The 25713-nt window shown below is 40.1% G+C and overlaps 1 protein-coding gene across 43 annotated transcripts in view; it reads left to right on the plus strand.

Annotated features, from left to right (window-relative positions):
- Positions 1 to 25713, plus strand: part of PTPRD (protein tyrosine phosphatase receptor type D) — a 1732597-nt gene that overhangs the window by 383446 nt on the left and 1323438 nt on the right. The gene's annotated exons all lie outside the window — the stretch shown is intronic.

Genomic DNA, 25713 nt, shown 5'->3' on the forward strand with positions numbered 1-25713 from the left:
TGACTGTTGCTGGTCTGTGTCTAGTTTTGATGCCCACAATTCAAGAAGGATGTTTAAAAATGGGAGAGGGTTCAGAGAGGAGCCATGAGATTGATTAAAGGCTTAGAAGACCTGCCTCGTGGTGATAGACTCAAAGAGCTCAATCTATGTAGTTTAACAAAGAGAAGATGAAGGAGGAGCATGGAGAACAAATATCTAGATAGGGAACAAACACTGGGCTCTTCAGTCAAGCAGAGGAAGGTATAACAGAATGCTGTGGCTAGAAGTTGCAGCTGGACAGAATCAAATGGGAAATAAAGCTTAAATTTTTGACAATGAGGGTAATTAAAACAATTTATCAAGGGTCCTGGTGGGTTCTTAATCACTGACAATTTTAAAATCAAGAATGTATGTTTTTCTAAAAGATCTGCTCTAGAAGTATTTTTGGGAAACTTCTTATGGCCTGTGTTATACAGGAGATCAGACTAGATGGACGCAATGGTCCCTTCTGGCTTTGGAATCTATGAAATAATCCTCTGTAGTGTTGTGAACTCAGCATTCTCAGTTCCATAAGTTTCAGGATATGCTTGCATTGCTCAGCAGAAGAGCTTGTTGCAATGTATTATTATTATTTATTTCAAAATTTTAACAAAACGCTTTGCCAAGGATATCCAGTATTTCCTTCCCCCAACCTCTTTTTTTAACCAGCTCTGCTGAACAGCGATCTCGCTGGTTACAGGAGAAGTAGCTACATCTTGTTCAATCAATGCTTGGCTGACAGATGGTTTCTATACAGCTGAGATGAGAGAGGGAGTTAAGTTAGGAGGAAGTACTGACGTTCCACAGGGGATCCGGCAAATCCCTTCCTCCCGATAATAAAGTCATTGTCTAAGGAACTTTTTTTTTCAGAAAAGAAATACTATGTTTTAATAATCTTTTTGATGAATTTGACCTTCAGCTAGGGGAATAAGAGTGGTATTCACATATTCCTAAACTCTCAGAACAATTTTAAGAAATGCTGTGGTCCAATGGATAGATCACTGCCTGGTGAGTGGGTGTGTCGGGAGCCTTGGTTTCAATTTCTTTCTCTGCTATTGATTCACTGTATGGCCGCAGGCAAGCAATTTAACTGCTCTTTGCTTCAGAATCCCTTTCATTCAGCCTAGTGAGAAAATACATATTGACTGTTCTTTTTGCAATAAAGTGGAAGTCATAGTAGCACCGAAGTCCAGGAACTCATGAACGCTAACCATGACAAGTTACTATATCATTTAACTTTTCTGGGCCCCTCAGTTATTCCATCTGTAAAATCAGGATGAAAATATAATATATCCTCATTTATCCAAACTTTCTTGCTTGAAACAAGATTATGTCCTGCCCAACACTTTGAAGATGTTCCTTTGAGCTCATTCAGTGTTCCCCATGATATTCATACAATTGAAGTTGTATGGTAATCTGCTACTTCAAATGTGTTTTGCAAAGATTAATGAGCTAAATCTAGCAAAGCCCCTGTGAAATAGACGTCCCATTCATGCAAAATCCTCCATGCAAGAAGCACTAAATGAACTAAGTGAGAGTTTGATGCAGTAAAGCTTGTGAGGTCATGCTCACAAAATACTATGTAACGATTTGTTGTTACTTTCATTATTTACTTGAATATACTTGATCAATAAAAATGTATGTTAGTGGTATGGCTAGTACCACTGGCCACTCTCATGTGATATCCTACTTTCAGCTCTGGTCAGCTCTTCACAGTAATGCAAGGAGAGCTTTTAAGCAAATATATTCTTTCATTTATAAAAGCACTACACGTTTCAGAGCCCGCTCCTGGTTTCAGCAGGCAGCTTTCTGGGCCTTCAGTGTTATGTGAAGAGTGACCCTTTGAACTATCCTGCCACCTACCATACCTTTGACTAACAATATCAGCTACTCCACTCAGTATCTGATATTTTAGAGGAAGACGAGAACAATCTAGTCAGTTGTGCAAACTGTGCCTGAAGGAACAATTTCTTCCCGATTCTTGCAGGTGAATAATAGCTTAATTTGTGCCCTAAATCATGTGATTTGATCACCTTCAGAATTATTTTAGCTAGCATAATTGCAAATATTATTAAAAGTAATAAAATTATCCAGTCCATTTTGTGCTGCTCTGAGTGTAAATGTACACTCAGCGGTTCTATTCAGTAATATGTTTTGTCCAAGACAAATAATCCTAGAACCAAATGTGTACCCTTAAGCAGAATTATCTACAGCTCTAGTTTTTCAAAAAAACCTTCTCTATTGCAGTACTTAGCCAGTGATTTTAAAGAAATTTAAGTAAATAAATGAGATAAATATGCATACTTATATTTCATATAAAAAAGAAATCTGATCCCTGTGTTTGTGCTCTGCTCTGAGTAATAGTTTCCTCTGCATGTTGAAGATCTTATTGCTCAAATTTAGCCTATGGGATTATGAGAAAATGCCTCTAATCATATGGCCTAAACATTCAAAAATAAATTTATTTGGCACAATCTTTGAGATTAAAAGCATAAGGGGGTAAGGAGAAGCAGTTTAATATGGATAAATTATGTGCTTAGTCTTTTTTTTTTTAACCTAAACCTACCTAGATATTGCCTATTACATGCTGTATGTTATATGCCATGCTAAATCATTCTAAACTTTCACACAGTTTCTTCTGGAGATGGTTTCAGTGCTGTATCAGGTGTCACATATTTCACCAAATTTTAGCTTGACAAATTAAGTGCTAAAGAGGACGATTCTAGGAGTGAAACATTTCTCCAATTTATGAAAACTTTATTAATCAGCTAATTTAACCTAACTGAAAATCTTTTAGAAATATAACCAGGATGCAGCTTCAAAATCAGTAGGACAACAGACGACTCTAAATTAAAGTTAAAAAGTAATGTATCTTTGTTAGCCTGGAAGGGCCTTTTCAGTCATGGAGATGTATCTGGGGTTCCAACCTCTCTGTTTGTTAGCAGAGTAACAAAAAGGGCATGTCTACATGACCACTTACTGTGCAGCACACTCCAGCAGCTCTGCGTTGTGTCCTTGTGGACATTCCTTCTATGCGCTAAAAGTTGTCTAAGGCACATTGACATACTGAAGTCTGAAAAAGTACAATGTCCAAGTGCATTAGGAAACTCGTAGTGTACATCAGCAGGATCTACATGGGCACTTAGTGCACACAATCCTATAGTGCTGTAGATTTACACCCTCCTGTCATAAACAGATAGCTAAGGGTTAATGTCTCTTTCACCTGAAGCACCTGACCAGAGGACCAATCAGGGCCCCGGATTTTGACAAGCCATTCCTAGTAACCACGGATGCATCTGAGCGTGGTATAGGAGCAGTGCTCATGCAGGAAGCAACAGATCACAACTTCCATCCTGTCGTGTTTCTCAGCAAGAAACTGTCTGAGAGGGAAAGTCACTGGTCAGTCAGTGAAAAGGAATGCTATGCCATTGTGTACGCCCTGGAAAAGCTACGCCCATATGTTTGGGGACGGCGGTTCCAACTACAAACTGACCATGCTGCACTAAAGTGGCTTCATACTGCCAAGGGGAACAACAAGAAACTTCTTCGTTGGAGTTTAGCTCTCCAAGATTTTGATTTTGAAATTCAACACATCACAGGAGCTTCTAATAAAGTTGCTGATGCACTCTCCCGTGAGAGTTTCCCAGAATTCAGTAGTTAAAAAGTGTTCTTAAAATGTAAAAGTCTGTTAGTTATATACTTAGGAGTATATGTAAAGGTGTATGTGTTGTATTAATCTGTTTATTTTCAAGTTCTAAAAGGAAATCGCCGCCAGTGAGCTTCCCCACTGTCTGCAATTTGGGGGGCGTGTCATAAACAGATAGCTAAGGGTTAATGTCTCTTTCACCTGAAGCACCTGACCAGAGGACCAATCAGGAAACCGGATTTTTTCAACTTTGGGTGGAGGGAATTGAGTGTCTCAGTCTTTTGTCTGCCTGCCTGCTTGCTCTGAGCTTTGGAGAAGTAGTTCTACTTTCTAGTCTTCTGTTTCTAAGTGTAAGGACAAAGAGATCAGATAGTAAGTTCTATGGTTTCTTTTCTTTGGTATTTGCATGAATATAAGTGCTGGAGTGCTTTAATTTGTATTCTTTTGGAATAAGGCTGTTTATTCAATATTCTTTTAAGCAATTGGCCCTGTGTTGTATCATCTTAATACAGAGAGAACATTTGTACTTATTTTTCTTTCTTTTTATATAAAGCTTTCTTTTAAGACCTGTTGGAGTTTTTCTTTACTTCAGGGAAATTGAGTCTGTACTCACCAGGGAATTGGTGGGAGGAAGAAATCAGGGGAGATCTGTGTGTGTTGAAGTGGCTAGCCTGATTTTGCATTCCCTCTGGGTGAAGAGGAAAGTACTTTTTGTTTCCAGGATTGGGAACAGAGAGGGAGATTCACTCTGTTTGGATTCACAGAGCTTGTGTCTGTGTATCTCTCCAGGAGCACCTGGAGGGGGGAAGGGAAAAAGGATTATTTCCCTTTGTTGTGAGACTCAAGGGATTTGGGTCTTGGGGTCCCCAGGAAAGGTTTTTCAGGGGGACCAGAGTGCCCCAAAACACTCTAATTTTTTGGGTGGTGGCAGCAGGTACCAGGTCCAAGCTGGTAACTAAGCTTGGAGGTTTTCATGCTAACCCCCATATTTTGGACGCTAAGGTCCAAATCTGGGACTAAGGTTATTACACCTCCCTTTGCCACACAGTAAGTGCTCATGTAGACATGCTTTCAGAGTAAATTTTGCTTTAACTTCAGTGGGGCCAAGACTTCATCCTTAGACTTTTATGAATGGAGAAATTTCTGCCTTGCTATCAATGACACGTTCTTAAGTTACACCTACTGAAGGAACTTTGGGTGGATCCAGTGGACATAATGTACTTAGATTTCCAGAAAGCCTTTGACAAAGTCCACCACCAAAGGCTGTTACGTAAATTAAGTTGTCATGGGATAAGAGGGAAGATTCATTCACGAGTTGAGAACTGGTTAAAAGACAGGGAACAAAGGGTAGGAATAAATGGTAAATTTTCAGAATGGAGAGGGGTAACTAGTATTGTTCCTCAAGGGTCGTCCTAGGACCAAGCCTATTCAACTTATTCATAAATGATCTGGAGAAAGGGGTAAACAGTGAGGTGGCAAAGTTTGAAGACAATACCAAACTGCTCAAGATAGTTAAGAACAAAGCAGACTGTAAAGAACTTCAAAAAGATCTCACAAAACTAAGTGATTGAGCAACAAAATGGCAAATAAAATTTAATGTGGATAAATGTAAAGTAATGCACATTGGAAAAAATAACCTCAACTATACATTCAATATGACGGGAGCTAATTTAGCCACAACTAATCAGGAAAGAGATCTTGGAGTCATCGTGGATAGTTCTCTGAAGACGTCCATGCAGTGTGTGGCAACAGTCAAAAAAAGCAAACAGGATGTTAGGAATCATTTAAAAAGGGATAGCGAATAAGACGGAGAATATCTTAGTGCCCTTATATAAATCCATAGTATGCCCACATCTTGAATACTGTGTACAGATGTGGTCTTCTCATCTCAAAAACGATATACTAGCATTAGAAAAGGTTCAGAAAAGGGCAACTAAAATGATTATGGGTTTGGAGTGGATCCCATATAAGCAGAGATTAAAGAGGCTAGGACTTTTCAGCTTGGAAAAGAGGAGCCTAAGGAGGGATATGATAGAGGTCTTTAAAATCATAAGTGGTGTGGAGAAAGTGAATAAGGAAAAGTTATTTACTTGTTGCCATAATATAAGAACTAGGGGCCGCCAAATGAAATTAATGGGCAGCAGGTTTAAAACAAATAAAAGGAAGTTCTTCTTCACACAGTGCACAGTCAACCTGTGAAACTCTTTGCCTGAGAAGGTTGTGAAGGCTAGAACTATAATAGTGTTTAAAAGAGAACTAGATAAATTCATGGAGGTTAAGTCCATTAATCGCTATTAGCCAGGATGGGTAAGGAATGGTGTCCTTAGCCTCTGTTTTTTAGAGGGTAGAGATGGATGGCAGGAGAGAGAACACTTGATCATTACCAGTTAGGTTCACTCCCTTCGGGGCACCTGGCATTGGCCACTGTCGGTAGACAGGATTCTGGGCTGGATGGACCTTTGGTCTGACCCAGTATGGCCATTCTTACATTATGTTCAGTGTTGTTATTGAAGGATGACTGCTGTATTTGTAGCTGATAAAAAAAGGCAGAATTAATGGAGTGGGAAGGGAAAGACTCCACAATATTATGCTTATTCTGATCATAGAAAGAAAAAGAAAAAAACAGAACAATAAAGATAGCTTCACTATCAAACTTTTTAATATACTGTGTTCATATTCTGAATGAATTTAAAATAAAAACATAAAAAATGTTAACACTAATTGTCAGCTGGATGTCTTTTAGTGATGGAAATAAGATTTGGTGGCTGTAACTGCTGTGTCATTAGTTTGAATCCAGGGCAGGTTGTTTGAGATTGAAAATTATTTAAGTCTGACAGTTATTTGGTAGTCTATATGAAATCTGCTGGTGGACTAAGTCCAAATGCGATAAACAAGTGACCATATGATGAAACCAGCACAACTTCTCATACTAGTTTGCACCTTCTTTCAGGCTCAGCAGAGAGGTCAAAAATCAAATTGGCCAGGGGCAAACTGCACCTCATACCTAATTATGATCCCTTTGGTTCAGAGATGGTGGAGCAGCTTGTGGAAGTCTGAACTGATATTTGCTTTTTGGTTAGACAGAGAACTTCTAGGGTTTATCAGTTTAGAACCTTTTGTCAACACTAAATTCACTACAACCCTATTATCTAATCAAGCTAAAAATTTAAGAAGGAGAAAAAACTCGTATTAAACCTCTGCTGTTCCTAAAAAATATCCTTAGAAGAATGTTAGAATGGCTTAACTCAGGCAGTCACTCTCTTGAAGCCAGTGATTAAGAAATCAGTCTTAATGGAACTACAGAAGAGTTTGCTATAGCACAGAAATATTGCTAATGAATATGTTTTCATTTCCAAAACTGAAGGGGTTTTAGGAAATTTAGCATTTTTGGAGATCTAACATCATGTGGATAAACACCCAAATCAAGCAAGGAAATCTTGGTAGATCAAATTCAAGCATTTTTGAAACACAATAATCAAAAATGTCTGTTATTCCTATCTTAATAATTAAAAATTGCAAGTTTTCTTGGCTACCATACAAGAAAGTAAAGTTGACAGAATTGTATCCAAACATTGTTACTGGTTATGTGACATACAGGGCAATGTGAACATTTAGTTTGTGACAAGGTAGTGTGTAAAATCTGCCACACACTAAGTGTCCATGCAGATCCTGCTGTTATGCATTTATGGTAGGGATAAAGTGAAAACTGCCAAAAGCCAAGCAGAATTGGACCTTGCAAAGGGAATTAAACCCAATAGTAAAAGGTTATATAGCTATATAAATAAAAAGAAAACCAGGAAAGAAGAAGTGGGATTGCTAAACACTGAGGATGAGGTGGAGATTAAAGATCATCTAGGCCTGGTCCAACACCTAAAAAATACTTTTCCTCCATTTTAATGAGGTTAATTAAGAGTTTGGGAAAGTGGCAAGGGGGCAAATGAGGACATAGAGGTAGAAATTACCACATCTGAGGGTATGTCTAGACTATGAAATTAGGTCGATTTAATAGAAGTTGATTTTTTAGAAATCGATTCTATACAGTCAATTGTGTGTGTGTCCCCACTAAGCGCATTAAGTCAGTGGAGTGTGTCCATGGTACCAAGGCTAGTGTCGACTTTAGGAACATTGCACTGTGGGTAGTTATCCGCAGTCTCCACCACCCACTGGAATTCTAGGTTGAGCTCCCAATGCCTGATGGGGCAAAAACTTTGTCGTGGGTGGTTCTGGGTACATGAACCACCCATCAGGCTCCCCCTCCCACTCGCCCTCCCTCCATGAAAGCAATGGCAAACAATCATTTCTCGCCTTTTTTCCTGCGTTACCCGTGCAGACGGCATACCATGGCAAGCATGGAGCCCACTCATCTCACTGTCACGTATTTAGAAAAGCTGGCCAAGCGCAAATCCATGGGTCCAGATGCACTGCATCTGAGGGTGCAAAGGAGTTGGGGGATGTGATTGCAGAGCCATTGGCCATTATCTTTGAAAACTCATGGCGATCAGGGGAGGTCCCAGATGACTGGAAAAAGGCTAATGTAGTGGCCATCTTTAAAAAAGGAAAGGAGGAGGATCCAGGGAACTACACTTCTTACTCAGGCACCACCTCCATTCAAGTTAATGGAAATTTTTAAGTGACAGTTAAAGAATGAAGAATCAGGTCTTACGTAAGGTATTTATTCCACTGTAGCTCTGTGAAACAACTGAGATATACAGTATTCATTATCAATCCAGTCACTGTGTAACAGTTTTCAAAATCTTTATCTGAGGTGGATGAAAACTGAAAGTAAGGAGAGAGAGTTAGAATACTGATCAGTAAACCCAAGGCAGTGATGATGGTTCAGGTCAATCCACTATAAAATGTTATATATTTCTGCTGTGCCTATTTTATTTAAAATGTAAACCATGACACATGTCCTTTCACACAGTAGAATGTCTTCACCTCCATTTAATATGGCACCATGTCATATCTCAGAAAAAATATCATTTGAATAATTCTGGAAAGATGAAGTGAAAATCAAGGTATATGCATAAATGTGAAAAATATTAATAGTGAATTAAAATGGAAATGTCAGTAAATGGCTTTTGCAAACATTGGGCATGATTCTCATGTACAGTTCAGTTACTGTGCCTCTCTCTGGCAGCACAAAGGAGCTGGAGAGGATAGATCCAGCACTCATCCTCTTGGGATTTCCCCTGAATAGAGAGAAATCCCCAGGAGCTGTAGAGCCACTGTAGCAGCTCAGTACCACCTACCTTTCCAGGGCATGGCATATGGGGCTTCTCTGTGCACACAGCCACTGTTCATATTAGTGTAAGAGACTGGAAATGCAATTGACAGTCAACAAAACAATAAAACTACCTAGACACAAATGCACAAAGCAAATGAAAAAAATGGATAATTTAAATCTTTCTTTTAATAATTTTTATTATTTTCCTTACTGCAAAATCAATGGGTATGATGTTTTCAGATAGGAATTTGATTCTCAAATTGATAGTTTCCTTTCAACCTATGTTTTCTTATGGCTATTATTGGATCACGGCTGTTTTTATATTTGTTGAAGGTTTCCTGTTCTGTCTGGAATTTTTATGAGATCAATTGTTCAGTCTCCTGCTGATAATTTTCTTCCCTCGTGTATGTTCATACCTGTAACCTAATTAAATGATAGAGCTTTTTGAGCAGTATTGCTTTCTGTCTTAACAAGCCAGGCAGAGTTTCAACGTTTATTCTAAAAGAAACGGAACTGCTAAATATCAATAATAATACCTTATATAAATATTGTACCTATCTTGAATGATCCTAAAGTGCCTTACAAGTTATTGCATGGCTCAGAGTCCAGAGGCTACTATATGAAGTTATTATCTAGACAGGAGCCCCTGTATCTGCTCTGCCTCTTGGTAAGAGGAAAGGGAGAAATTTGTGATGATCTCTCTAGGGGGAACAAATCTGTGATTAATTTTACTAAATCACTTAATAGATGAAAACTGAGCTTGCTCAGAAGTGATTTTAATTGTTCCATGTATCTTCATCATCATTGTTGCTGTTTGGTCTGCTTCATCTGGAATGTGTAAGAAAAGTATGATGAGCAACAACACAGGACCACAATTTACATTGTGCGCTTTGGAGTCAAGTAAATTCCACAATTAATTCCCTTATCCTGCAGTGTGTTGCACATGGAGGAGACCTCTTCATCCATGTGGAACCAAATAGATTGAACTGGAGCTCTGAGCAGGTGCAAGAGATTGCTTATGAGAAATCCACTTGGTCATGGAGCTCTAGAAAGTGAAATAATAATGGTTTGTTCACTGCTTCACAATATATGGTATATAAGAGGAAAGATATTCACTTTTCCTACCACTTGGTTACTAAATAGTGTTAAGTTCAATCAGTTTATGTCTTTCTGACAAAACAATAACTAATATGACTGAGAATGACTTCTGCATGGACGTGTCGAGTTTCTGTTACTATAGATGACTGTTCTACTCCCACTGTTTCTTGACTGTTTACATATTTATCTAAAGTAATAATAATTATAAAATGTAAGTCAGCAGCTCTTAGCACATATATCTTTGTTGCTGACAAATTCAATTAAAGGTTTTGCTAGCTAAACCAATCAAATTACAGGTAGCTTAGAAAAGGTCAGCTCTGAATTATTGTTTCCCATAATAATTTCACAAGCCATTAAGTCTGTAAAATCCATTTGACACTGAAACCCATAAAAGTAAATTATAAGGTACAAAGTGCTCTTATTGTTTGTGGGCATTCTAAAGCATAAAGCTCAGCCTGTCCCCCACAAAATGACTCTTGCTAACAATGTCTACATTTGCAGCATAGTGAGAGTTAGGGTTCAGGCAGCATGTACATTATAAATCTTTCTTTCTAGGGAGCTATAGTTCAACTCCAGAAATGTTAACTAGAGGCTGAAAGTTTCTATGCAGATCTATATTCAACAATTGAAATAGCCTTGCCTTAAGAATGAAGTAGTGTGAATTCATGGTAACTTTCATAATTTTCTAATCCACCTAACTGAATTACATTTTCAATTACTTAGTGTGCGAGGGCAGCTGCCTATTAGGGGAAATGAGCCTGGGTCCTGCTAAAATGTCACAGCTGTAGGCTACACTTTAAACACTCCGGGGACAATTTGAGTCCATGCTCCAATACCTGTGGCAATTGCAGCAATGTATAGAGTTTGTATAGGAGCTGCAATTGGCCAGGAAAGTCTTCTCTAGATGTAGTGGCCACATACAATCCCACTCACAAGACACGGTGAGCAACTGTGCAGCCCATAGAGAACCTGGGAGAGGCTGCTGAAAGTTAAAACAGCCTTCGGGTAGCAAACAACATTGAAACCTAGACCATCACATCAGATAGAGTTTTGGCATGGTAGTGCCTCAGCAGCTTCACTGAGTATCCCTACGCAGGTAATACCATATCACTGTTGTATTCTACCTTGCCATATTTTTACTTTTTGTCACATCCCATGTCTGAAAGAGCTGCAGGCAGGGAGAATGTTTTGATTTCCTTACCCAGCAATTTTGATGAATTTTGATGATTTGGGGAATTTTTTGTTTACATGAAATACTCTTAAAAAGCAATTATTTTGTCAAAATACTCAGTGTCTTCCTGGCTTTTGTATTCTTATTAAATTATCTGTTTATATGATTATTCCAGAGCAGGTACATTGTTTGCACTATCACTCTGACCAAAACTAGCTTACAGTAAATAATTGGGGCTCAATTTCTACTAGTGATAAAAAATGCCTATTAAAATAAACAGTGAAATATTTATTGTTGAAGTCTACTGAAAAGGAAGGGTGGATGCACACAAATCTCTTCTGAGGGCACGTGGAACATTCATTGTTTGACTTACTGCTGGCCAGTTCTTTGAGGTACAAAGGGTGGAGTAGTGGAACATAAAAGTCTGTTGTTCCTTTCATTATGTATTTATCCTATCTTTTAAAAATGTATTCTTTCCCTACTTTCTGATTGGATATCTGCTAGAGAATTTTGATTTCCGAACACAGAACGAACTAGAGGATGCACTTGAACTCCACAAATAAAATAAAGTAGAGCAACATTCCAACCTGACTTCAGGCAAATAAAGGAATGTTTTTACAGCTTTGGCTTTTATCCTGAGTAGCTGTATTTGATGTTAAAACAGCAAAGAATACTGTGGCACCTTATAGACTAACAGAGGTTTTGGAGCATGAGTTTTCGTGGGTGAATACCCACTTCTTCCTATTTACTTAAGATAGTGTCCTCTCCCACTTGCTGCTCTGCTAGGCTCTTAACAGTATGTCAGACCTCAGTTCAGTGTGAGTTTTTCCTATTAATTTCTGAGCATTCTTCTAGTATCTGAAAGTATTTATTGTTGCAAGTAAGTTTTTACTTATCACGTTGCTTGCTCTTAAAGCTACTGGTTCTTCTTCTCATGCAAAGTTGGAAACATATTCACATTGGGGTGAAGAAAGTTGATGTTTCTTCCCTTTTGCTAATCTCTAATTTTTAACTGAGTTGTTGTTTTCTTCCAAATTTAAATTTCTAGCTGTGAGTTGTTCTTTATCTTGTAATTAATTTACGTGAGAGAAACATAATCACACACAATAGTTCTGATGTTGTCCAGGACTGCAAATTTGCACCCCTTAGTTCTAGTGTGGTCTAAGTGAGTCACTTAGATCTCTCTCTCTCTCTCTCTCTCTGTTGCACTGATTTAACTAAAGGTGTGTTTTGAAAATTGATTTAGCTAAACTGGTGTTATGTCCTGCATGAGAACTCTTCTATAAGCCAGGTTAAATTGATTTTAGAGTGTCCACCCTGGAGTTTGTCATTTGAAGTAATTTGAATTTAAAAATGATTTTAGTTAAACTAATACAAAGTTATGGGTGTAGACATGCCCCTAATCTCTCTGAGACTGATCCAAAGCACATTGAGGTCAATGGAAGGGCCCATTTTGTCTCCCAAGGGCATTGGTTCCTCTGTTCAGCAATCTTTATTTTGGCTACTTAACATAGTCCACAAGTACTCCCAATGAAGCCAATACAAATAACAGTAGAAAAATTGATCCCTTAGTGTTTGTGAAGCTATCATAACCTTAGTCCCAGATTTGGACCTTAGCGTCCAAAATATGGGGGTTAGCATGAAAACCTCCAAGCTTAGTTACCAGCTTGGACCTGGTACTTGCTGCCACCACCAAAAAATTAGAGTGTTTTGGGGCACTCTGGTCCCCCTGAAAAACCTTCCCTGGGGACCCCCAAGACCCAAATCCCTTGAGTCTCACAACAAAGGGAAATAATCCTTTTTCCCTTCCCCCCTCCAGGTGCTCCTGGAGAGATACACAGACACAAGCTCTGTGAATCCAAACAGAGTGACTCCCCCTCTCCGTTCCCAGCCCTGGAAACAAAAAGCACTTTCCTCTTCACCCAGAGGGAATGCAAGATCAGGCTAGCAAATCCAACACACACACATCTCCCCCTGATTTCTTCCTCCCACCAATTCCCTGGTGAGTACAGACTCAATTTCCCTGAAATTTCCCAGTAAAGAAAACTCCAACAGGTTTTAAAAAGAAAGCTTTATATTAAAAGAAAGAAAAAATACATACAAATGGTCTCTCTGTATTAAGGTGACAAAATACAGGGTCGATTGCTTAAAAGAATATTGAATAAACAGCCTTATTCAAAAAGAATACAAATCAAAGCACTCCAGCACTTATATTCATGCAAATACCAAAGAAAAGAAACCATATAACTTACTATCTGATCTCTTTGTCCTTACACTTAGAAACAGAAGATTAGAAAGTAAAACTACTTCTCCAAAGCTCAGAGACAGCAGGCAGACAGAAAACAAAGCCTCAGACACAAACTTCCCTCCACCCAGAGTTGAAAAAAATCCGGTTTCCTGATTGGTCCTCTGGTCAGGTGCTTCAGGTGAAAGAGACATTAACCCTTAGCTATCTGTTTATGACAGAAGCCCTTTGAGATCATGTAATGAAAGGATCTATTAAGCATTTCAATCTTATGGAGATTGAAAATAAAATTGTGATGTTTTAAGAGTTTCCAGAAGTTTTATTTATGAATGTATTATATTATGTAACTGTATGTTATACTGTCAGCTTCAAATAAGTATATTCAGTTGTAAAAGGGAAATTATTTAATAACAGAACTCTAAACTCTAATGCCTTTATATTCTCTGTGGAAATGCACCCGTCTCTTTTCATAGCTTCAGATAATATTTATGACATTGTCATAAACAGATAAGTAAGGGTTAATAGAACAGGAGTACTTCATGTCTCTTTTGCCTGTAAAGGGTTAACAAGATCAGTGAGCCAGGCTATCACCTGACCAGAGGACCAATCAGGGGACAGGATACTTTCAAATCTTGAGGGAGGGAAGTTTGTGTGTGTGCTGTTAGAATTTGGTTGTTGTTCTCTCTGGGTTCTGAGAGTGACCAGACATGCAACCAGGTTTCTCTCCAATTTCTCTGATACAGTCTCTTATATGTCCAGAATAGTAAGTACTAGGTAGATAAAGCGAGTTAGGCTTATGTTTGTTTTCTTTATTTGCAAATGTGTATTTGACTGGAAGGAGTTCAAATTTGTATTCTGCTGAAAGGATTTTACTTTGTACTTGTATACTTAGGCTGGGAGGGTATTCCCAGTGACTATAGCTGAAAGACCCTGTAACATATTCCATCTTAAATTTACAAAGATAATTTTTACTGTTTTTCCTTCTTTAATTAAAAGTTTTCCTTGTTTAAGAACCTGATTGTTTTTCTATTCTGGTGAGACCCCAGGGGACTGGGTCTGGATCCACCAGGGAATTGGTGGGGAGAAAGGAGGGAAAAGTGGGAGAGAGGTTATTTTCTCTCTGTGTTAGGATTACTTTCTCTCTCAGGGAGAGTCTGGGAGGGGGAAAGAGAAGGAGGGGGAAAGGTGAATTTTCCTCTCTGTTTTTAGATTCAAGAAGTTTGAATCACAGTAATCTTCCAGGGTAACCCAGGGAGGGGAAGCCTGGGAGAGGCAACGGTGAGGGAAAGGGTTTACTTTCCTTCTGTTAAGATTCCAGAGGATCTGGGTCTTGGGGTTCCCCGGGCAAGGTTTTGGGGGGACCAGAGTGTACCAGGCACTGGAATTCCTGGTTGGTGGCAGCGCTACAAGTACTAAGCTGGTAACTGAGCTTAGAGGAATTCATGCTGGTACCCCATCTTTTGGACGCTAAGGTTCAGAGTGGGGAATTATACCATGGCACATGTTATAAATGTTTGGAATGCTGGGGGTGGGAATGGAAGGCTTGAATTGTATGAAAGTGAGACAATGAGAGTTGGATACAGTTCAGGCAGATGTTATACCTGTTAAGTGGAGCTGAGTATTTCTAAATTCTAAAATAATCTAGAGACTTCACTCTGATAAAGTTATCTGTGCCATAAACTTGCATTACAAAGAGATTATTGCTGAAGTCTACATTTTCAAAAACGAACTACAGGGATGCGGAGGAATACAAAGGGAAGGGCACTGTTCCTTAGAATACCCTTTGTTTGCTAATGAGCCTCTCTCAAACGCTTTGGAAATTGAAAATTCTTAACTGAATTGTGACATCTCAGAATCTGTACAAGATTGGAATAGTTCTAAACAACCACAAAGAAATACATTATACTCCAAAGAAAGCATTGGAATTTTTAACTTGTCTGGCTAAACTGAGATTGCCAAAATGTAAATTAATTGTATCTGTCAGAATCAATGATTTACTTAATTTTCCACAGTGGTGGCAATAGGAAAAAACTTAATTTTGATTTGTCTGTCTTTTATATCTGTACATATTTGTTTTATTATTTAGTTGCTTCTAATGAAGGATGTCATTTGTTTCATTCTATTTTACCTTAAAAGTTTTTGCCTTACAGAACTGAGTGCAGATAGGTCATCGTGCTCCTGGTTTACCCTCACAATACTGGCAGACTGCTTCTCAGAAGAGGTGGCATGGCTGATCCAGAGAATGCAACCCTTCTTTCCAATAGGGATTATTACACGTGCAGTGGTTATGTCTTAACCCTTGTGAGATTATAGCCTCAACTACAGAGAATCAGTTGTCTTGCTGAGTCAGTGATCCCTAAAGAACAAGTGGGATTCCAGTGCAGCCTTTGTAGACTTGTCATCAGTTTATGACACAGTTGGTATTAAAGGCATGATGCTGAACTTGCAAGGATCATGCTCTGTCTCAAAATGCTATGCCTACTATGGACGATGCTGAGCAATAGGCTTGGTCCAGAAACATGTCCATTTGCGCTACAAAATCAGCTCACTGTGGTTCCTCAACCGTGGACTGACACAAGGCTCAATACTCACTCCGATGCTCTTCAGTGTCTCCAGGCAGATTTGCATATCGATAACCTTGCTCTGGCAATGAAAGCAGCCACCTTCAGTGACATTGAGCCCACCTTGAATGGGGACCTAAACACCATGGAAGGGTCTTTCCAGAAATGGAGGCTCAAGCCAAACTCTCAGAAAACAACAGTCACTGCATTTCATCGTGTTAACAGGCAGGCTAAGTGCTCCATGAAAATGATCTTTTGCAGCAACACTGTGCAACATGACCCCATTCCGACCTATCTCAAAGTGAAGCTGGACCACACGCTAATCTTCCACAACCATCTGAAGACAATAGCCACCAGGATGAAGACAAGAGTCAACCAGTTACAGAAACTGGCAAGCACAAGCTAGGGAGCATCAGTATCAGTGCTACGTACATCAGCGATGGCCCTTGTGTACTACATAGAAGAGTACAGTGCTCTGGTGTGGACCAGAAGTAGCCCGGCTCGACTTGTTGATGTCCAACTGAACATTACAATGTGGTGAATTACTGGAACTCTCAACACCCCACTCCGCCCCCATCCATTTGCTGCAATATAGCAACCCTCCGGGAAGTCCAGAATAGAGGAAAACAAATATCTCCCAATCCAACAATAACATCCCTCACCACCGTTTAAAGTTGTGATAGCCTTTTTGAACCCACGTGCTTAAACTTCGACAATGCAACTTCAACTCTGATGAAGCTTAGAAAGCCGAATTGCATTCACAAGAAGTCACAAATAAACACTTCGTGAAAGACCCAATGCAGAAGTTGCCTGGCTTTAGTCTTCTGGAAAACTTATGGGCAACCCTAAACCGCATCAGCAGAAACAATGGCAGATACTTGATGCACATATGGAAAATTAAAAAATATTCAGTGAGTAACTGTGGTCACTCATAACAGACCATGGAACATATAATGACTCAATGCCCTGTTCACAAATATGAAGGAGGCACCATAGTGATACATGCTGCTGCTCCTGTCACAATGATCTAACTAAACCACCTAAATGTAAAATTATAGTTTTTGCTCAACATCTACATCAGCCATATGAGGAAGAAGACATGGTTAAGATAACCAGCTCTTGCTGCAGGTTGGGAAGCGAGAGAGGGAAACACCTGAGATGAAGAATACAAGCCCATTACAGATGACTACAGCAGCATCAACAGCGGAAGAAGAATTGGCTCCTCTATAGGGAGGAGACTGGCTGTTGGCCACCTTGGGCTGTAGACAGAGCTCTGCCCTGCACCTGAATCCCCCATTTGTTGCAATCAAGAACTGGTGTGCTGTGGAGGAGGAGGCATCTGCCCCCAAGGCTGGGAAGCACATAACAATTGCACCCAAGAGGAAGAGGCATGGGTTGTTGGTGGTCAGGAACTCCCTTCTGAATGTGATGGGGGCATCATTTGCCCCAACCTGAAATGATATCCTGGGATGTATGCTGTCTTCCTGGAGCTAACATCCAGGATATTATGGAATGGTTGCCAAGTCTGATTCATCCCTCTGACCCCATAATGTTCATCCATATGGACACTAATGATACTGCCAGACATGATCCTGAGCAGATCAGCAGTACTACAGGTCTCTGGAGCAGGGGTGAAAGAGACAAATGTACAAGGGGGGAGGGATAGCTCAGTGGTTTGAGCATTGGCCTGCTAAACCCAAGGTTGTGAGCTCAATCCTTGAGGGGGCCATTTAGGGATTTGAAGATTGGTCCTGCTTTGAGCAGGTTGGACTAGATGATCTCCTGAGGTCCCTTCCAACCCTAATAATCTGTGATTCTAAGTTGTATTCTCATCCATCCTCCCAGTTGAGGGTAAGGGTCCAGGCAGAATCACACGCATCCTGGAAATGAATGCATAACTGCATAGATGGTTTTGAGGGGAGGGTTTTGGCTTCTTTGATCATGGGCTTCTGTTCTGGGAAGGATGATCCTTGAGTAGAGAAGAGGTCCAGCTGACCAAGAAGGGAAACAGTGTCTTTGCTCACTGATTCACCAACGATGGCGAATTAGCCACTGGGCCAATGGGATCTGTGCCCAGTGGCCCTTGCCAATTGGGGGCACCAGAGAAATGGTCACCCCATGCCCTAATCTGTGCCGCCCACCTGCTCACCCAGCGATCCTGCCGGGGAGCAGGTTTTGGGTGCAGAGGGCTTCCCTGCTCCGTCCACCCAGCTCTCCTGCCAGGGAGCGGGACAAGCCATTGTGCCTTGACCTCATTTCCCCAGAAGGAGCACAGGAGGGAGGTGGACTGCAGGCAGAAGACGGGGGCAGGGTCCCCCACTTGCTCTGGCCCATGGCCCCACAAAATCTTAATCTGCTTCTGCTCACCAACCTAGGGAGGAGGGCTTTCAAATAGGTTCAAATGGGGCAGATGACAGAAGCCCACAGGTAAGCATAAAAAGGTTACTTTAAGAGAGGGTAGAGGTTGAGGTGGGAGGGCCACAGAGGCATCAGAGCAACAAAATGGAAATCAGTGGGGGAAATCTGCTCAATATCTTAGATGTCTATACACACATGTAAGGAGCACTGGAAAATAAACAAGAAGAACTGGAAGTATTAGTATATGAGCAGGGGCGACTCTAGACATTTCGGTGCCCCAAGCATGATGACATGCCACGGTGGGCGCTCTGCCGGTCGCCGGTCCCATGGCTCCGGTGGACCTCCCGCAGACATGCCTGCGGGAGGTCCACCAGAGCCCCGCCTGCCACCCTCCCAGCGACCGGCAGAGCGCCTCCCACGGCATGCCACCCCAAGCACGCGCTTGGCGTGCTGGGGCCTGGAGCCACCTCTGTATATGAGCTAAATTATGACTTAATTGGCTTCACAAAGGCTTGGGAAGATAAATTTCATGACTGGAATATTGGTATAGCTTGTTCAGAAAGGACAGACAGGGAAAAAAGAGAGGAGGGGTCGCATTATACATCAAGAATATATACACTTGTTCTGAGGCCAGAAGGAGATGAGAGGCAGACCAATTGAAAGTCTCTTGGTAAAGATAAAAGGGGGAGGGGAATAGGAGTGATGTCATGATAGGAGTTTATTGTAGACCAAATCAGGAAGAGGAGGTGGATGAGGCATTTCTAGCACAAGTAACAAAAATATCTAAAACACAAGACCCGGTAATAATGAGGGACTTTAACTACTCAGGCATCTGTTGGAAAAATAATACAAAAACCATAAAATTTCCAGTAAGTTCCTGGAAAGTAATGGGGACACCTTTTTGTTTCAGAAAGTGCAGGAGGTAACTATGGAGACAGACATTTTAGACTTGATTCTGACCAATGAAGAAATTAGTTGCAGTCTGAGGGTGGAAGGCAATTTGGGTGAAAGTGATCATGAAATGATAGATTTAATGATTCTTAGGAAAGGAAGGAGGGGGACAGCAGAATAAGGACAACGGATTTCAAAAAAGCTGCCTTTAACAAGCTCAGAGAACTGATAGATAAGATCCCATGGGAAGAAAATCTAAGGGATGAAGGCATTCAAGACAGCTGGCAGTTTTTCAAGGAGACAATATTAAAGGCATAACTGCAAACTATCACTATGTGAAGGAAAGATACAAAAAATAGTAAGACACCAATATGACTCCATCAAGAGCTGCTTAATGACTTGAAAATCAAAAAAAAATCCTATGAGAATTGTTTGGATTATTGCTAAGGAGGGATACAAAAGAACAGCACAAGTACATAGGGATGAAAACGGAAAGGCTAAGGCACAAAATTACATGCAGCAAGGGATATAAAAGGCAATTGGAAGAAGTTCTTTGAATACATTAGGATCAAGAGAAGGATTAAGGAGTTAGGAGGGGCAGAATTTCCCTAAAATTGAGGGGGCCACCGGTGCCTGAAACATGGCCTCACCCCTTCCCACCAAGGTGCCATGCCTACACTGTCACTTTCCCCTGAGGATCTGCCCCCTGCACCACCCCTTCTCCCCGAGGCCCCATCCTCACACTGCCCCTTCTCCTCGAGCTCTCACCTTCATACCACCTCTTCCTCCCAAGACCCTGCCTCCATTCCTCTCCATCCTCTTCCCCCTGTTGCTTGCCCTTAGAGCTAGTAAATGTGACAAGGCCATGACCCCTGGGAAGGAAGATGTAGGCCCTCTACATAGCAGGGAAGGAGAACTAATAACTGATGACATTCAGAAGGCTGATCTGTTTAATGCCTGTTTTGCTTCAGTCTTCACAACACACTTAATATTTACAACCAGAGGGAAGGAATGCAAACCAAAATAGGGAAAGATAAATTAACCTCTGGAATAGGCTTCAAGGGAGGCTATGGAATTACCATCATTGGAGGCTTTAAGAGCAGATTGGCCAAACACCTGTCAGGAATGGTCTAGATTTACTTGGTCCTGCCTCAGTGCAGGAGGCTGGAGTTGATAACCTCCCAGGGTCCCTTCCAGTCCCACATTTCTGTGATTTTGTGGCTGTTGCATAACATAGAGTTGCTCCACGGCTCCACCATCCCCTCACCATATCTCACAAACCATTTTTTTTCCTGGATGCGCTTCTGAATGAGAAAAGAGAGAATGTGGTGTAGGCTATGCTCCCAAATCCCCCTAGTGTTATGTACTTTGTTATTTCTACTCCTTGATTCCCCTCATCTGTAGGCTACATGGAGAATATAGGACCTTTAGAAAATAAGACAATTTTATGTCCAATATTTGCTGGCAACTGAGTGCTTTGAACCATCACTGATGGTGCTAAGGGATTTTCTGTGAAACTATAGGGAGCTCTGGATCTGCAGTATCATTAAATGAAAATTATTTGTTTATATAACTGTATTTTGAACATGTGTGTGCCTCTCATCCTTTCATTTCCTGCTTAATGTGAGTGATCATTCTATGTACATTTCAAAGGTATATTTTTGCTAAAATAAACACTTCTTTTTATCCCATGTAAAATAATTCCAGTCAGGTAAACTGGGAAGAGCAAAGTTCACTTTCGCTTTTATTACATGCAACAGGTGACTACTTTCACTCTCAAGGACAAGAAAATTGAAAACAAGTTAACTGTATTCAACTCAACCGAGCAATCCTTTGCAATTATATGGCTTTATGGTGATGTGATCTCCTGCCTTCAGGATTTGAAATCAAAGCAAACAGCTTGAAACACTGCCGTTGATCAGCCAGTCTCCTCTTCCAAAACAAGCAAACTGAAAGAACCAAATCTGTCTTGTTTTCTCTAATGTGATATTAATTGAGTTTTTGGCAACATTTATTTTTAATCTACTTTTATGGACAATTTGTTTTCATACAGTATAGCATCCAAACCAACTAGAGTGCGTGGAATGTATATACATAAACATTCACATACAACATGCAATACCTACTCTGTCATCACCTTAGCACATATGCTTCCTTAACTTTTTTTGGGGGGAGTGTTGCAGGGGGTGGGGAGGGCAACAATTGATCTTATCTGAAACTTGAACTCTTTATGAAATTCATGTAATAAGAATACTACCCTGGGGTGTTTTGAAGAGGAAGCATAATTATCTTATTTTTCAGCATTTTAGAGTATATTATTTTTGATTACTATAAACTATTATGTAAGGTGTTTTTACTGTTATTTGGGATGTTATTTTGGTTGTGTGTTTTTGTTTTGTTTTTTACTGTGGACTCTAAAATGGGACTTCAGTGACTTGGACTAGTCTTAGTTTTGGTTTCATATATTTCAAAAATCCAGTTTTATGAAGATTATGGTGTGGGGGGGTCCACCCCCAGTTCTAATCAAAGCATGTTTTCACATATGTATGAATGTATGTTCTTTCAAGACTATGGAACATGAAAAAACGGTGACTAGAGTTTCTGTAGAAACCCTCATTTCTTTGAAACAGATAATGTTCAATTATTTGACTTTTTGCAGGAAAACTAGCTTTTCGTGATGTCATATAATGTTTTGACAGGATATAAGTGTATTGTTTGGCTGTTTTACAAGATATTTACTAGAAATTGTATAAGTCAGTGTCACAGTTTGTCAGCATACTTTTTGTCCTATCTGAGATAAAAAATCAGCTATACCCATTGGATGGAAGATGATGATGATAGGAGAGTAGATCTTCTTTCCCACTCAAACCCAGTAATAATTTGGCAGTCTCCATCAATTGTGTTCAGTTCAAGCCCTCCTAGTGACAGTGCAAAGCTGAATCTACACAAAAAACGTTACTAATTGTTGAAATCTTTAGGTATCCGTAACCATTATGCAACATTTGTTGTTTGTACAATTTATTTTATTCAGTAGCACTGGCTATTGAATTGAAAGGGTTCTGGCTAATACAGAAACAATCCACCTCAGTCCACACTGAATGCTTGTTTCATATTCTCTGGTTCTGCACATTTATCTCCCATTTTCAATGGGAATTCTAAATGCAGAATAAGCAGGGAATATATAGTAGGAATTTGAAGTGCATGTTAGGAATCTGCAATATTAATCAAAAAGGAAAAGTCCTCCCTTCTCCTGGCTTGAAAAGTCCTCCCTTCTCCTGGCTTGAAAAATCTAAACACTGTTAAGTGCAGATTAATGCAGTGTACACATAACATTTTTTCTAAATGCTTAAAAGCACGTTCTTAAATCAGTTTCTCAGTGCATGTGCAATAGCAAATAATTATGAGCCAATCAGATCCAAGAGTGGAGATCAAAGAATTGTATCAGCTTTGAATGAGCAAAGTAAATCAATCCCTTAATACATTAAACCAAAAACCCATGTGTCAATTCTAGCATACACACATTTTAGCTCCTGTAACATCCTATTCTAACTCCAACCACGTTTTATTTGGGTGTTGCAAGAGAGTATATAAATAGACCCCACAGTGTGGATTGGAGTGGTTCGTGTCCCTATTAGACAGACACTTTTCGTTTCAATGGCTAATCCTATTGGGTCCGCAATAGGATGCTAGAGGAGCTAAAATATGTACACACCAGTATACATCAGCTACATTTCCCCACCATCCAAAGCTCTCTGGTAGCAGTAGGGTGTCATATTTTTGCAATGTGGCCGTTTATTTACATTGACATTGTTATAAAAATAATATGATAATAGTGATGCCCTTCACTCATTCCCTGGTCTTCCTTCCACCCCCACACCCCACCCCGACAGATTTGAGGAGGCTGGGACAGGAAAGGAAATTCTGGGGCACCTCTCCCTTTTCTTGATTGCTAGTCATTAGCTTGGGGAAGGGGGTTAGGGTAGAAAAGGCAGTCTGCCTAACTGACTGAGTGGATTGAAGGGTGCAATTCAATGCAAGCCTATTTTCTGCTGTGCACCTGAGGGAAAGGGTTTATAATAAATCTGGTTCCATTCCTATGGTGCTGTTTGGTGCCTAGGAACAAGAGGTTCCCTCGCCCCATTTTAGGACTAGAGTGGTACCAGGAGTCTGGGCCTTGCTGGGGTAAGATGCCAGTTGTCCTTTGGGGGGATGAGAAGGTGTTTTCCCTCACAGTCAGGTTGGTCCAGGAGGCGTGGCAGCCCAGGGACCTGTGAATAGGTTAGGATGTAAAGTGTTGCAATTTGGCCAGCATCCAGTATGAGCAGTCTGGTTCCCTGATAAACTGGCATTAGATTCAGGATTAGGAGAGGGCGTCCCTTAAAGAAGATGAGGTGGAAGGACAGTCTCCTAATGTGTGGTGCAGCCCTGGACACCCTATTTTTTCCATGCCTTCAATGTTCATGAGAGGGGAGGTCAGTGGTATCCCAGAAACAGTACTGGGACCAGATTAAAGGGGTTTTGTAAGAGGGGAAATTCTATGGGTGGCCTTCCCCCAGGTGGTGGTGGTGATTGAGGGAAAGTTGACCTGCATTTGTTGAATCTTTGAGGGTTAAGTTAATAAAGTTGTGTCCTAGTTAAACCACATTCTTGATGTTTTTTCTTGTTTTCTGGTCATCTCTAGGAGAAAAGAAACAAAGTATAATACAGCTTTACAACTCATGTGAAATGCTCTGCATTTATAGAACGCTTGCAAGCCCATCTCCAACATGATGTTCTTTATTGCGGAAAAATAATGGTTATTTGAACTTGTTAGTGTACAGTGCATCAAATATAGAGCCTTTTCTAATGCACTGATCTATAAATACAACTTCAACAGAAAAATGCTTAGCACAGCTCCTGTTTTCCCATTCAATCGACGATCTGCACTGATGAAGGAGCTCCTGGTTTATGAGCTGTTTGTAGTGTGCATATTTTGATTCTTGCCACAAGGTGGGGAGCTTGTTAATTGTCTAGGTTTGATTGTAATGTTTTCCTACTAGTTGACTGCTGCCTCAAAATTATTGACTATATTTCCAAACACACTAATATATGTTAAGGACTAGAGAGATTGAAATTGGTATGTGTGTCCTTTTAAATAAATAAATACATATTTATTATATATTATTATAAATTATATATATATTATTATTATTCTCACACACACACACATACACAATCTCTTATCACTGAAAGAACATTTCATACCTGTGTTGCATAAATACAAGCAAGTCATTTCACTGACATTAGTTCAGACAGTGTCCCCTCCAACGTGCTGTGTACCAAACTTCATAGGATTATTACATTCTTCTAAATTCCATTTCACAGACAAAGGTTGTTGCTTTCAGATTCTTATTGATTTCGTATGCCTTCCCCTAAAAGTTTGAAGCTAGTCTTAAAAAGAACAAGAATCTGAATAGTTAAAAGTATCCCTTTCCTTCATGCTGCAGTGGGGAGTCTGTCATTTTCAAAGCAAGAACCGATGCAATCTTTTCTCTTTTAGATCTCATGTTATCTTTAACTTTGCTTCAGGTGAGTCTGTATCTTTGTTCAATCTGCAGCATAGGAGAATTTTCTTTTAGCCTGATTCAGAAATGACACATAGAGTGGACATATAGAGCTCTTTCTGCCAGCTAGGATCCTTTGATCACATGGGGGTTTCAACCAAATAGAGCCTCAAGTTTCTACGGAGAGATTGGTGGTGTGGAGGGGAGAGAGAGAGAAAGAGAGCTGTACTTTTTGCCAAGGCTCAGTCCCACCTATGTGTACTAAATCCTCTCTCTCATAGAGATTTTCTTAACCTCAACAAAAGGGCAACTCTGGTACCCTTAATTTGTGCCTAGGTTTTAGGAGTTCTGTCATATGTAGATACTGAATTAGTAAATTCCTTGGATGTGTCACTCTTTCGCCTGGGCTGATCCTTACACCCTCCGCCGCCTTTTCCTCCCCACCATCCCTCAAATAGCAGAGGTTGCAGCTACTTTCACCACCACGTCCATGTTCTGCTGGCACTTGATGTGTCTCACAGATATACAGCAAGGTTTATAACATTGTGAACAAGTGTAAATCCTGGGGTAACAGGGCCATTTGTAAGAAAACCTGGGGTTCATCACTTACGCTTAATTCAGAGAGAACTTGAGCACTTCCATTGAGATTAGGGGAAGAAACAGCTGTAAGAAATAAACAAAGAAAGCACAAGGTTTGGATTGTTTAATAACTATTAAGGAATTTCTTTTAAGAAACTAATGACCCGATTCTCCACTCTGTCAGCACCAGTCTTTTGCTAGAGTGGCTTCGCTGACTTCAAAGGATTTATCTGGATGTAAAGCTGGTGAGTTGAGCTGGAGAATGAAGCACCAATTTTATTAAAAAAAGATTCTGTGTTGCTATGAATACCTTAACTTATTAAAATTGAAAGAATGTTAAAAAGTAATTTACTTTTTATTACTTTAGGTGTTTGTT

This window comes from Gopherus flavomarginatus, chromosome 3 (assembly GCF_025201925.1).
Source record: "Gopherus flavomarginatus isolate rGopFla2 chromosome 3, rGopFla2.mat.asm, whole genome shotgun sequence".
In the NCBI taxonomy this organism is placed as follows: domain Eukaryota; kingdom Metazoa; phylum Chordata; order Testudines; family Testudinidae; genus Gopherus; species Gopherus flavomarginatus.